This window comes from Pipistrellus hanaki, assembly GCF_964339955.1.
Source record: "Pipistrellus hanaki genome assembly, chromosome: 7".
Classification (NCBI taxonomy): Eukaryota; Metazoa; Chordata; class Mammalia; order Chiroptera; family Vespertilionidae; genus Pipistrellus; species Pipistrellus hanaki.
In genome coordinates, this window is record NC_140509.1 from 5225927 (window position 1) to 5240458 (window position 14532).

General features: G+C 61.8%; 1 protein-coding gene across 6 annotated transcripts in view; it reads right to left on the reverse strand.

The window, feature by feature from the left end:
* The window catches only part of GRM4 (glutamate metabotropic receptor 4), a 105023-nt gene that overhangs the window by 35346 nt on the left and 55145 nt on the right, over nucleotides 1-14532 (reverse strand). The gene's annotated exons all lie outside the window — the stretch shown is intronic.

Below are 14532 nucleotides of genomic sequence, written 5' to 3' on the forward strand. Positions count from 1 at the left end.
AAGCCAGTGCTCCCATGCAGGGCCAGGCAGGAAGCCACAGCCACCTGCCGAGAACAGCTGAGCACACGGCGGTGGCAGGGACCTCAGAGACCCCTGGCCCACGCTGGACTTGGAGGAGGAGCCTGAGGCCAGAGAAGGGCAGTGCCCACTCCAGGGGAGGCTCTCACCAGGCCCCGGGGTCCGCATCCAGGCCAGCCCTCTGACTGCTTCCCACCTGCTGGTCACTGTTACTGAGCCACAGTGAGGGGGGCATCCCATACCCCTAGGCCCCACTCCCCTCTCCCTGCTCCCCGACTCCCACCCCACCCCCTCCCAGCCCGGCAGTGAGAGCCCAGCCCGCCCAGCCCACCCCATCCCCCCACCCCGGCGCGATGGCCTGAGCCCCCCTGGCTCCACACCTTCTCTCACCCGGTGCCGCTCCACCGGTCAACACTGGCTTCTCCTCGGCCCCACCCCTCGAGGCCCTGCCTCTGCCACCAGAAAGTTGGTCAGTGTGATGGACGACTGTCACCAGAAGGCTGACAGCAGGGTGACGTCCTGCAAAGCTGAGTATGACGAGAACCGCACATGGGACATGAGGACAGTGCAGACAAGTGCACCACAACACGGGCAACAGCAGATGGAGGCAGCAGCACGGGCAGCCGCGGTGCGGACACCGCTGTGCGGGGGCCGGGTAATAAGGCAGCTCTCAGCCGGACCACGTCCTGAAAACGAAGTTGCCTGAAGAGCCAGCTGCAGCAGGATCTGTCCCTTCCTGCCGTCTGAGGACACGCCCTGAGATCTGCCTGTGGCCTCGCACACAGATGAGCAGAAGCTACGTGAAGGCAGGAGATTCTGGCTGTTGGAGTCGCTTCCCTCTCCCCACTGCCTAGCACAGCGCCTGGCACATACCAGGTGCTCGAGTGGCTGACGAGGACCAGAGGGACCCGCCCCCTTCAGGGTCATGGTTACTCAAGAAGCAAAGGACAGGACAGGGCTCCAGAGGGATAGGGCTTCCAGGAATCCATGTTTTATTTCTTCAAACATAAATCAGAAGCAAACACGACAAAATGTAAATGCTCGGTAAGGCGGCTCCAGGACCCAGCCGGACACGGCTCTCGGACACAAGTGACCGTGAAGGTGTCCCCGGTCTCAGGTGTGCTGCCGGATGGAGAACCCACAGGTCCTCCCTTCATCCCTCACGACCTGGGCCCCTCGGCCACTCAGAAGTGCCCGGGACGGGGCCGGGGCCTGCCAGGAGCTGCTCTTATCCTGCCAGCCGATTGGTTCCTGAAATCCTACTTCCCCGAGGGGGGCTCCGACCTGGCCAGCCCCCAGGGCACCTCCCCCAGGCTCCAGCCGCCTATCCTGACAGGAATGTGACAGAGAGACTCCAAAACTTATCGGTTTCCAATTGTGTTTGTGGTCTCCTCGCCCTTTCCCTTTGCGTCGGGGACCTTTCCCGGTGTCCGTCCTCCGGGTCCGGCGATGAATCTGTCCCGGAGTCTGCCCACCTGCACTCCCCACGGCCGGGGCTGGGGCTGTGTGGTCGCTCGTCCATTCAATTAATTCTCAAAGTGTCTGCTCAGTGCCTGGCACAATTGGCCTTAAGAAAGGACAGCGGGTAAGACCCCTTCCGTGGGAGCCAGGAGGCCGTCAGCCCAGGCCGCTCCTGCCCCGCAGGGCACACCTTGGCGGGGAAGGCCCACTGGGCGCCAGGCCGCCGCCTTCCCCAGGCACCGAGCGTTCACCACACGCCCTGCCCACCTCCCGCTGCTCGTCCTGCGGAGTCAGCACGCGTTTCTTGACGCCCAGGGTGTTTCCCCGGGTCAGAGGCGGGAGGCAGCCGTGAGGACAGCCCAGCTCCTCCATGCCACCACGTCACGGGCAGGAGCGAAGGGCAGGGTGGCAGCAAGCAGGGGGCTGGGACCCCGCCCAGAGGGCAGGGCGGCCAGGCCAGCAGCCGCTGCAGAGGCGGAGGCAGACCTGCCCGCTGCTCCCACATCCCCTGAGGAGCCGCCTTGCCCGGGAGCCGGGACTGGAAACGCTCTGACCTGGAAGCCCCCCTCGGTGAGGCTCTGCGGAGTGGCTGTCTTCCTGCCTCCCGGCCCGGACTGTCCCCGCCTGGCCCTCCGTCCGCACAGGTGACCCAGGGAGCCTGCCCGAGGGGCGCGCTCCTTCAGGCTTCTTCCGGCTCCTTCATCCTCCCTCTCACCGGGAGACCCGCCTCGCCAGGCCCCACGGCAGGATCGGGCCCTCCCCAGGAAGGAGCTAGACGGCCAGCCTGCGGGAGTGAGGGGGCCCTGGTGACCAAGACAGGGCACCGCACCCACAGCTCCCGGGCCCTGGACGCCATGTCCCCGCTCCCGCGCCCAGGGCCCGGGGACCGCCTTCTGTGCCCAAGCAGCCCCTGGCTCTGGGCTCAGACCTGGAGGAAAATCCCCCTCTAGAGCATCAAACCATTTCCCTGAGGCCCAACCCCGCAGGGGGCACAGCCAGGCCTGCCCCGACCTTCACAGTCTGAGCAAGCCGCCTTTAAATTTAAAATGGCGAGAAAAACAATGAAGACAAATTCTAGGAAATCAAGTGGAAAAATCTACATTATGGCAAAATGTGAAAGCAGCACATTACAATGTGGAGAGAAAGGGGGTGAGATACACAACCCAAGGGGGACCCCTGGGCTCCCCTAGATTCCCAGCACAGAGGAAGGTGGGGGGAAGGCATGAGGGAGTCACCCTGAACTGTATGGCCTCATACACATGCACACACGTGTACATACATGCATGCACGCACCTACACAAGTGCTCATACCATCCTTCCTTCCTTTCCTCCCAGGCGCGGGAGGAGCTGTGAGCACAGGCGTGGACAGAGGCTCCTCGGGAACCCAGGATGGGCACCTGCACCTGCTCAAACCCTCCCACCTCCTCTGCGGGCTGCCCTAACCCCACACCCACTGTGACCTCCCCTATGTCACCACCTGGTCACGCCGAGTGCCCAGGGGCTGTGTGCACACCCACTGGGCGCCCACTTCGCACTCAGCACCTACTTCATGCCAGGCTCTGGGCTACAAAGATAGTCACCTACAGCGTCTGCCCTGGCAGGACCCGCCCAGGAGGTCCATGCACATGCGTGGGCTGGGCGTCACGAACCCCTGGACATCGCTGAGTCCAGCCTTCTCTTGGGGTTTTACTTCTCCGTCTAGATGTGAATTCCTCGCTATTGGCGCCGAGGAAAAGCACACGGGAAGCAGAACAGGGAAGAAAAGTAAAAGGCAGCTGAGCGGATTGGTGAGCCCCTGGGTCCGGGCCTGGCCCCAGCGGGGCCAGCAGAGAAAGGCATGAACATCGGGGGCAGCGGCCCGGAGGAGGGGACAGGCATGGAGTCCCCCGGCCCTGCCCCTGCTGCACCCATCGAAGGACTGCACACAGCCTCAGCAGCGCACACAGCTCCTCCCTCCGGCGGGGGCAGAGGCCGGCGGCTCCTCGCTGTGAGGCTTCAGTTATTCAGCCTCTGAGCATCAGGCTTCCACCCGCAAAATGGGACGGACTGGAAGAAACCCAGCCTGTGACGCTGCAGTGCGGTTCAGTGGGATGGTGTCTGAAGGCCGGGGTCTGCCTCGGAGCCTGTGCCTCGGGGAGTGGCCAGGCCTGGGGGGCGGGGCTGGAAGCACAGGAACCTCACCACCCTCTTGGGGTCAGGACCCAGGGCTGTGGGTGTGTGTGTCTGGGGACGGGAGGAATGGGTGCTGGGCAGAACCCCGGGCCACAGCTGGAGGGTCCGGGATTGTTCTGGGCAAGACACCCATCCTTTCTTTCCTAAACAATCTCAGCACGCCCTACACACACACACACACACACACACACACACACACATACACGGTGACTCACCCTCACAAATCAAATTACATACTCACACAACCTCCAGTCACAAACCCTCACACAGACCCATGGCCCCACCCATCAGGAGCACAGACCCAGAGACAACCTCACAGCCTCACCCACAGGACACGCACACGGCCACACAGGCACCCACACGGCCACACCTCCCGACCCCACAGCCACAGCTCAGGCAGAAGCCACAGAGCTTCACACAACCACCTCATCACACCCTACACAGTCACACCTTACACAGTCACACCCTACACAGCCACACACACACCCTACACAGCCACACCCTACAGTCACACCCTATAGCCACACCCTACACTGTCACACCCAACAGCCACACCCTACACAATCACACCCTACAGCCACGCACCCACACAGCCACGCAGCCACAGGCCTGCCTCGGCACCGTGAGCGCCTCCATGCTGCTGACATGGGCAGCGGGTCCCTGCCCGGGTGGAGGCACCACACCTGCCATCCAGCTCAGCCTCGGGGCCCCACGTGGGGCAGAGTCCTGTTGCCTCCGAAGCCCTCTCCCTAGGCCCACCCGACCGCCCTCACACAGCCCCACCCCTGCAGGGGAAGGAGCTGGGTCTGCCAGGGGCACAGGCAGCAGAGGGCCGGCCTGGTGTGGCTCAGGGGCTGCTGAGCACAGGCTGGGCCCATGTCCCAGCTCAGTCACCTGCTTGCTCCGTCATAAGAGCCACTTCGCCCAATCTCTGAGCCTCCATTTCTACGTGCATAAACGGATGCGTTATCCTCACCTGGACAGAGGGACCACCTGTGTGCAGCCCCCAGGGGGTATTTGGGAGGGAGGTTGCGGGCTTTGGGCGACCCGTCTGAGCCTGAGCGGCTGGGCGCAGCGCCTCTGAGCCCAGCAGCCGTCCCCTCCCCAGGAGGCGCCGGGCAGCAGCAGCCTCCTGCAGAGCTGCATTATTCATGGCTCTCAGCTCTGAGCAGAGGGAAATGTGCTGAGTGATCGACCTTATATCTTAACACAAACCCATTTAGGCAAAACACCTTTGAAGCAAGAAACAAGGAAAAAAATAGAAAAGGAAGTGAACGTGTTCTGAGACCGGTGATGGGGGAGGAGATTAATGGGGGGACACAGGGGGCAGAGCACCGAGAGATGGCTGGCTCCTGCCCTGCCCCCACCCCAAGCCGCCCTGGGAGACCACTGGCCCCACTTCCCCCTCTCAGTGGTGAGAATGAGGGAAACCCACCATTGCTCAGACTTGGGTCAGGGAAGGGGAGTGTGGCCCGGACTGCTGAGAGTTCATTCCGAGTCCTCTGCCAGGAGCCACAGCCGTGAGACCCACAACCCTCCCCGTCTGCCCCAGCTCCAGGGCACAGCTGGCCGAGGTCACACCGCAGCTCCTCGCCCCTCCTCAGCCTCACAACTCCACAGCTGGCCCGCCCCCTCCACCTCAACTCGACTCTCCCACCTGGAGCTGGTGCTGGTCCCTCTCCCTGCCATCCCCACCCCGCCGAGGGGCCCATCTCTCCTCCTCCATCTCCCCAAACATCTCAGACCCTCCCCCGTCAGAACTCACCGCTGCCCTCTTGCTCTCACCACACCCTCACGGCTGGCACTGGCTGCCCTCTGCCTGAGCTGTGGCCGGTCTATAATTCTCCTGCCTCAGGGCCTGAGGGCTGGAGACGGGCTGCCTGGGTTCAGAGTGCAGCTCTGCCACTTCTTAGCTGTGTGGCTATGGACAAGTTACTGCACCTCTCTGGGCCTGTCTCCTCCTAACAGAATGTGAATAATAAGTGAGTTAATACGCTAAAGTGCTTAGGACAGTGCCTGGCACGGAGCAGTCATGGATTTAGCAACAATTTGCTAAGCACCTCCCAGTGCCAGGCACTGGCCTAGACACGGAGGGCATGGCCAGGGATAGGAAAGCCAGGAACCTGCCCTCAGGGGGCAGACATCGTCTATGAAGGAGAGGATAGATGCTAAAGAAAGAAAGAATGAATTATTTAATTAATGAATGAATGAACGAAGGAAGGAACAGACAGCCTAGCTGAAACCGGTTTGGCTCAGAGGATAGAGCATCGGCCTGCGAACTGAAGGGTCCCGGGTTCGACTCCGGTCAAGGGCATGTACCTTGGTTGCGGGCACATCCCCAGTAGGGGGCGTGCAAGAGGCAGCTGATTGATGACCCTCATCGATGTTTCTACTCTCTACCTCTCTCCCCTCCTCTCTGTAAAAAATCAATAAAATATATTTAAAAAAAAAAAAAAAAAAAAAAAAAGGGCCGAGACCAGTTTGGCTCAGTGGATAGCGCGTTGGCTTGGGGACTGAAGGGTCCCGGGTTCGATTCCGGTCAAGGGCATGTACCTTGGTTGCGGGCACCTCCCCAGTAGGGGGTGTGCAAGAGGCAGCTGATCGATGATTCTCTCTCATCGATGTTTCTGACTCTCTATCCCTCTCTCTTCCTCTCTGAATAAAATCAATAAAATATATTTAAAATAAAAAAAATAAAAAAATAAAAGGAACAGACGACCTAGTTAAGAGCTGGCCTACTGTCCAGGCCTTCATGCCCCATCTTCAGCTCCTGACCCTCACCTCCTCTTCCCTTCTTCCCATACTCACTCCCTTGCCCCATGCTGTCTCCTCCCCTCCCCTCGCTCACCATCACACACACACACACACACACACACCCTGCTCCCTCATTATCCCATGGTCCCTCATATTCATGCAGCACTCCTCAGTTTAATTCTTTTTCACATGGTCTCTCATCAGATCCTCCCAGTCCGCCCAGTCTTAGGTATGACATCGAATGTACAGACAGGAAAACCGAGCCCCACAAACCAGAGCCTAGTCCTGGCTGCCTTCACCTTCCCTTCCTCCAGCCCATCTTCTCCCTGCTTCTCCTTCTCCTTCTCCTTCTCCTTCTCCACCTTCCTCTCCCTCCCACCTTCTGAGGTGACTGGCAAGTTGCCTCTTCTCTCCGCTGTGGGGCAGACAGGCAGCCCCTACTCCCTCCCCCTCCAGTTCGTTCCCCCTCCTCTCTCCTATTGCTTGTCACTTTGTCCTCCTTCCTCCCCCACCCCAAGGCCTCCCTTGGGCCCAAGACGCCTGCAAATGGTCATTAGCTTCCTTCCGGCTCATTAAAAATGAGAGTTTGTGTGGAATATCCATATGATCGTTCCGTCTACAGAAAATGGAGCACGGCTGTGTGCACCAGGGAAAGCGGGGGGAAGAGGACGGTCGCTTGGGAGGGGGGAGAGGCCAAGTGCTCTCCCTCGGGGTCCGGGGCCTCGGAGGCAGCCCCGCCACCCCTTTCTCAGCCTTTCCAGTGGTTAATTCACCTGTTTCCGTCATTCTAACCACAACCAACAACGTAGGGACTACAGTTATCCTCGTTTTACAGGTGAAGAAACCGAGAGCCGGAAAGGAAGAGTGGTTTGTCCAAAGACACACAGGAGCCGTGGCCAGCCATGGCCACTCACCCCCGGTGGGCTTCTGCCCCCTCACTCTCAGGAGGAGGTGGCATGACGGACCAGATTCGGTCACGAAGCTCCCCTCCCAGGGCTCCCTCCTGCTCCCCCAGACTGACCACCCACTCTTCAAGGTTCCCCCTCCCACCGCCAGCCTCCGGGAAGGCCCCTCCCCCGTCCCCACCCCGCCCACCTCCACAACAGTTGAGCCAGATGCAGAGATTTTTTGAAACAACTGCTTCCAAATCTCTCATCCCAGCTGTAAGACTGCATTCAGACTTGCCTCGTCCCTGAAAGAATTTGCAGCAGTGCCCAGAAATAAACATATTTGGCTAAAAAAATTGATAACAAAATCGAGGGGAAGGGATCCGCACTTTACAAATGAGGCTCTGGCTCAGCGTGCACAGACTGCAGAACGGGAGAGCCAGCCTGTGCCGGGGACCTGAGCTGACCAGAGCTTCCGGAACGTCTGCGGCCCTGGGGGGGGGGGGGGGGGGCGGGGGAGGGGGGGCCGCTATCCGTGGTGCTGAAGCCGGGAGTGCCCGCGTGATGCCCCTCTCTGCCCGCAGGTATCCTGAGAGCAAGTCCAGTGGTCTCAAACTCAGCGTACACCCCAACTCTATCCTCACCCCCACACCCCCTTCATCACTTCTTGCCTAGATGAGAGCAGGAGCCTCCTTCTGGCCTTCCTGCCTCGGGCCCTCATCCTTCTCCCCACACGCGGCCGGCGGGATCCTATTGAATCCGAGTCCATTCGTGTCCCTCCTCTGCCTGCAGCCCTCCGCCGGCTCCATCCTGCTCAGAGCAAAGCCCGAAGTCCTCACAGTGACCCAGAGCCCCGGGTGACGCCCCCTTTCCCTCCTGCCTCTTGGCTACTCTCCAGGCCATGCCCCGGCCAGTTCCGCGGCCTGAGGCTGTCTCCCCACAGAGCTCCACACGGCTCACGCCCCCGCTGTCACCGCGGCAGGAAGGCCTTCCCTGACCACCTGCCCCTCTGCCGCTCACCCTGCAGTATCTTCCTCCTGCCGGTGCCCAGGAGCTCCTGGTGAAAGTATACAGCAGAGCACTTACCTGTCACTGCAGGCCGTATCTTCAGTGTCACGACTCAATGCGGAGCACACAGTGGGTGCCCGATAAATATTTACTCATCAAATGAATGAATCACTGTGCTGAGGTGGGAGGAGAGGGCTGAATGCCGAGTCCCGGTTCCCTCCCTGCCAGCACAGTCCTGGGTCTGCACTGAAGGAGGGGACGTGTCCTGCCCCAGCTCCCAGGCCTGTTATGAACACTTTATAAAACATTATTCATTTCAGAGATGAAGGGAGAGGGAGGTAGAAATATCAATGATGAGAAAGAATCACTGGTCAGCTGCCTCCTGCATGCCCCACACCAGGGATTGAGCCCAGAAGCTGGGGCATGTGCCCTGACCGGGCCTCAAACTATGACCTCCTGGTTCATAGATCAATGCTCAACCACTGGGCCTCCCATGGCTGGTGATCCCTGTCACGCGCACTCCCTCCTCATCACAAGAGCACCCTGCCTCTCCCTTGCCTGGCCCCTGGGGGCAGGTCCGTCCATCTGGCTGACACCAGGGCTGCCCCGGAGAAGCAGGTGGAGCGGATCCGATGCCCCATTAAGAGGAGGGCTCCGCCTCCCTCCCCTCGAGTGCAGAGCCGGGCAGGGCTGGAGTGGCCGAGTGCAAACCCCAGCTCTGCCCCCGACAAGGCCTCGGCGGCCCAGGCCCTGGCCACTCCCCTGTAAAATGGGGACAATTCTCAGGACAGCTGTGCAGGGGCCAAGGCGGGGCCAGGCCTGGCAGCTTCTGTAACAGTTAATGACACCGTCCCTAAAAACATGTACATTAAAACTAAAGAAGCTCGGGGGTCTTCACAGGCCAGGCTGGCTGAGGCCAAGGCAGAGGGCAGAGCCTGGGGGCCAAAGGCTCCAGAGGAGGCCTGGAGCGGGGCGGTGGGGGGGGGGGGGGGAGATAACAAGGGCAAAGGGCCACGGCAGCCCCAACATGTCCCGGCAGGAGCCCACTGAAGACCGCACATAGCCCCTTCCGGGGCTCATGGGTGAGAAGCTGGGGTGCAGGGCGGGGAAGTGCCTTGTCTGAGGTCACCTAGGAGATGGGGCTGACACAGGACAGTCAGCAGCCACATACCGGCCTGCAGCAGGAAGTCTCAGTGGAAAGGAAAGGAAATGGTGAGCCTGTAGGGCCGCTCTGAGCAGCAGAGAACAAGAGACAGGACGCGCCTTAGCTACGTCTCCAAGGAGCTCAGAGTGGGGCCTCTGAGGCCTGGACCTGGGAGGGCAGGGCCTACATGCTCTCGGTGAGGAGGCTCAGGTGAACTTGAGACAATGGGCTTCAAACCAGGCTTCGAGATTTACTTTCAAAAGTATGGAGGCCGAGAAACCAAAGAGGCTGGAAGGGCTGAGGACCCGTGGGTGCGGCTACTCGGTGGGCACAGGTCTGGGCCCAACACAGTAGACACCCCGGAAACCAAAGGCGAATCTGTGGCACCCGGACCGCCGTGCAGCAGCGGGAAAGCTCGCCTGGGTGAAGGGGGTGAAGACAAGGTCAGGGGGGCTCAGAGGTCCTGACACATCACCTGCACGCTGGCGATGAACCGGGCTCAGAGGGGAGTGACCCGCCAGGTCACACCGCCACCCAGAGCCAGAGCGGGCGAGACCGGGCCGGGCTCCCAGCAGGCCCTCTGCCCCCTCCCCTCCGGTCAACAACAAGGAAGCCCACTCCGTGGCCGCTTGGCCTCGTGAGGCCCAGGCTGAGCTAAGGGCTTCGTCACACTGACTCAGTGCCCACAGCAACCTGTGCGGCCGGTGCTGTGACCGTCCCCACTTCCCCAGGCGACCCTGAGGCCCGGAGCCTTCCAGTGGCGCTCAAGGCGGCACAGCTCCCGGGGCAGATCCGGCACCCAGGCAGTTAACCTCTCCGCTCCACGGTGGCACCCGAATAGGACAGGACTAAGGAGGCCAGAGTCGCAAAAGGGCTGCAGCCAGCAAAGGGGCGTGTTTTAAAGCCCAAAGAAATCTTCTTCAAGTGCCTGTGCCACAAAGGAGGCCAGAGAGAGAAGCGGTTACTCTGTCCAAGAGGGAAAGGCCGAGCATCCGGAGCAGCAGGCGCGTCTGACATCCTGCTGCCACTCCCGCGAGCTGAGGCGAATCTGGGTGTCAGTCCACCTCCTGCTCCCATCGGGAGAGGCCGGGGCGGGCCCCCGGACACTGGAAGAGCCCCCCGAGGCGGAGAGAGCGGGACAGTGACACTCAGCCGGGGCCCCGCAGCACCGAGAGGCCAGAGCGGCAGGGAATCGGAGCGGACGGGCAAAACCCCCGGGGCGGGCCAGGCCAGCACCGGTTCATCTCCATGGCAGGACACAGACCGACCTGACAGCCGCCTCGCAGTCACATTAACGCCAGCACCTTGCCCGCGTCGGAGCGCCTGTTAGAGACTCGGCGAGACTGTGGCAGGCCTCGTGGCTCAGCAGAAGGTGCCCGGGCCAGGTCCACTTCATCTCTACCCACAGAGAGGGACAGGGGCACAGGGAAGCTGACGATGCAGGGTCCCCGGTTCGGGGAGTCCTGGTGGATGAGCCAGAATGGTGGGGGCTGGCTGCAGGACGGGCCCACTTCCCTCCCACCCCCTTGCAGAATGCATGGTCAGCGGTCAGGGCACTCCAGGTGCCAGCTGCCAGGTCCCTGGGCCGTGAGTCCAGGAGGCAACTGGAGGGACAGTCCAGAGGTCTCTTCCTGAGAAGACGCTGCAAAGCTTCTCACTCTCATCACCACCAACCCAGTGGCAAGGCCCTCACTGCGTCCAGCTCCCATCCCCTCGGTAATGCCAACCCCATTCACTGACCGAGGCAAGAAGGCTGGTGCCCAGGCTCTGCCCCTGTGCCGCTGGCCCCGCAGCCCTGGGCCGAGGCTATGCCCTGAAGTGCCCACTGGACATCCACCTCCTGGGCCTGAGGAAGTTCCCTTCCCAGCCTGCTCTGAGGAGCCGCCCCAGGAAGGAGTCTCATGAATGTTTGAGGGGTTTGCAGAACGAGCCAGGCTCGGGGGAACAGGCCCTGACAGCCTTCGCTTCTAAGAATGTGGAGTCAGCACGACGGAGGACGCAGCCCGCAGGGTCAGGCTGGGCCCGGGGGTGAGCTGACGCCCGCCTGCTGCAGGGAGAGGAGGGAGCCCAAAGGGAGGCATGAGAGAGCACAGGCTGGGCATCTGCCACCGAGGTGTCCATTCTGCAAACACCTGCTGTGACGGGGGCGAGGGGCACCCAGGCAAGCCCATGAGGCAGAGGGTGAGGTCACAGCACGGAGCCCCCTGGGGACGATGCTGGGAGACCGTCCCGCCCGGGTGAGCAGCACTGCTGGGGGGAAGAGGCCAGCGAAGCCCAGTGAGGAGGGCCTTGGCGCTGAGCCTGAGGGGCAGGGAGACCCCGGGCCTGAGCAGGCTGGACGTGGCTGGCAGAGATGGTGTGTGCTCACATCAGCTCTCAGGCAAGCAGGTGTGACCCCAAGTGCCAGAACGTTTAAAAACACAGGCTTGTCCTGAAAGAAACTCTGCTCGGCTCCCTTCCACGTTGGCCCCTGTCCTGAGGCCACGAGGACCAGGCCAGGCCCCTCGCCGGCGTCCCATCTGCCCTGTTCACACCTCCCTCCACACTCCTGCTCCTGCTGTTCCCCGGCCTGGCAGGCGTTCCTTCCTCCGTGCGAGGCCAAGCACCTTCCCGCCACCCCTACACACACACACACACACACACACACACACACTCCACTGGCCTGCCCTCTGGCTCGGCAGGGCCCCCGCGACCTAGAGTGTCTCTCTTCACTTCAACAGATGCATCCGGGTCCCTACACTCACTCACTCAGGGCGGGCACCGCTCCTCCCACGCCCACGAGAGCCAGCGGCCCCGGCCAGGCACCCCTCCACTCCCGCCCGTGTGAAGTCAGTCAGTGAGGCTCAGGCCAGCCGGAGGCTCCAGTGGTCTGCAGGCCGAGCCTCTCCCTTTCCCGCCCTCTGGGGCAGGCAGCCTCTTCAAGCGCCATGCCAGTGTCCGCAGTGCGGGGCGCTCCCGGAAGCCCCCACCCGGAAGACAGAGCAGGCTTCCCGCCCCAGCTCCTCCACGTCTGGCTTCGTAGCCTTGGGAGACTGACCTACCCTCTCTGCCTCAGTTGCCTCATCTACAAAATGGGCGTAAGTATGCAGGTCCCGGAGCCCAGCACACAGCAGGTGCCAGGCCCTGCTGGCCGAGCCCTGGCCGGGGCTCTGTGTGCACACCCTGCCCTCTGCCCCACTCCCTGGCGCTCCCCTGGGCCACTCACTGACGGTTACACTTCAGAGGACAAATCAGCACCGTGTACGGCCAAGACACCTTTAACCTTTCCCAGGGATGAGGCTACAGGTACTGTGGCCTCTTCCTCCTGGCCATTCAATTCTCCTTTCCATTTGGCCAGCTGGAGCACGGCTTTCCCTCCTTCTCTTTTCACTCACCTAAGACGGTCCTCCCATCAACTCTCAGCAGGCAGGGCGCGGAGACCGAGCTGCCCACAGACCGGGGCAGGCCGGCCAGCGCCCAGGGCTGTGCCGGGCACTGTGACAGCGGGAGCGCCTGGGGGCATGGGAGCTGCTGCCAGGGGGGAGGCCGGGCCCCCCGCAACGGGAGGAGAGCACTGATGGGAAGAGGGGCAGCCGCCCTGGGAGGGGCACCTGTGCCGGGCAGAGGCCCTGAGCCGGAGGCTCGGTGCAGTAGCTACTTCTCTTACTTTGCTGCGAGTCCTCTAAAGTCTTGAGTAGACATTGTACTTTCTAACTACCCAATGTCTGATTAGATGCTAATGGGAAATTTATATGGAATCTTAGCTTCAGATAACACGCAATGCCCAGACCTCACCCACAGCTCATGCCTTAATTCTACGCACTCGCACGTGTGTGTGTGTGTGTGTGTGTGTGTGTGTCTCGCACGGGCTGGCCCACACGGGCCTCAGTTAATGCAGTGGGAAACGGGCAGAAGATAGAATGACAGAATACAAAAGCAGTTAAGACCTCTAGTCCTGGAGCTAGACCTCCAGAGTTCAAAAGTTCAAATCCCTTCCCCACCAATGACGTGCTCTGTGACCTGTGCCTCAGGGTCCTCCCTGTAAAATGGGCACCTACCTCACAGGCAGGAGGGATGCCCAGGACAACAGGCATAAGACAGGTGCTCGGCACTGCTTGGAGGAGCCCACTGCTGGGCACACGGGGGGGGGGGGGTAGGAAGTACTAGGGGGGCTACCAGGTCCCTCCCAGCAGGGGCTGACCACAACTGAGCACTGAGCTGCAGAGCCTCTGCCCCCACCCCCAGCCGGCATCTCTGTCCCCACAGACAGGCCATGGACTTGTGTGGAGAGAGACCTGGAAGCAGGGGCGAGGGCCCGCCCAGAGTCAGCAAAGGCGGCGGCACGCAGCAGCCAGGGGGAGGGCTGCAGCACAGAGTCTGCCTCTGCCACCCACATGGCAGGCCCCCTCCCCTGCAGGCCGGCTGCAGCTGCGGAGTGGGAGTGGCCGGAGATGGGAGCGCTCAGTGAGCCCCCTCCCCTGCAGGCCGGGCTGCGGAGTGGGAGGGAGTGGGAGCGGCTACAGCCTCAGCCTCGGCCATCAGTCAGTGCCGCCCCACTTCCGCAGGCCGCCCTCTCCGCCAGGTCACAGGCACCCGGAGGGTTTGGCTGCACAATTAAAGAGGCTTATCCAAGATTTATAGCGGGATTATGCCCGCAGGGTGTTACCGACGACAGCCTCTGGACACTGTGGTCCTTAGAAAAAGCAATTAGAGTGCCGGGTTATATGGGTATAAATATACAGGCGCCACCCAAGGTCGGGTGCCACAGGAGCTATTTAGGGACGGGGCCTTGGGAGCAGCCAGGAGGGGGCGGAGGGGCTTCTCCATGGGGTCGTGGGGCTGCCCCCTCCCCCTCCACAGAGGGCTGCCCGCCCTGGCAGGGCCACCCAGGGTGAAACCTTGTTATGTCGGCCACTTACCGCTCACTGCTGGCTGAGCGCTCGAGTTTCTGACGCAATTCAGGGACAGCGGTGAGCTTGGCCCGGGAGCAGGCCTGTGTGGGGCGGGGGTCCTCGAGGAGAGCAATTCCCTCTCCCACAGCCACAGCCCTCACCTCCCACCCACGGCACCTGCTTCCTGGAGCCAGAGCCAGCACAAGATGTGACCAAT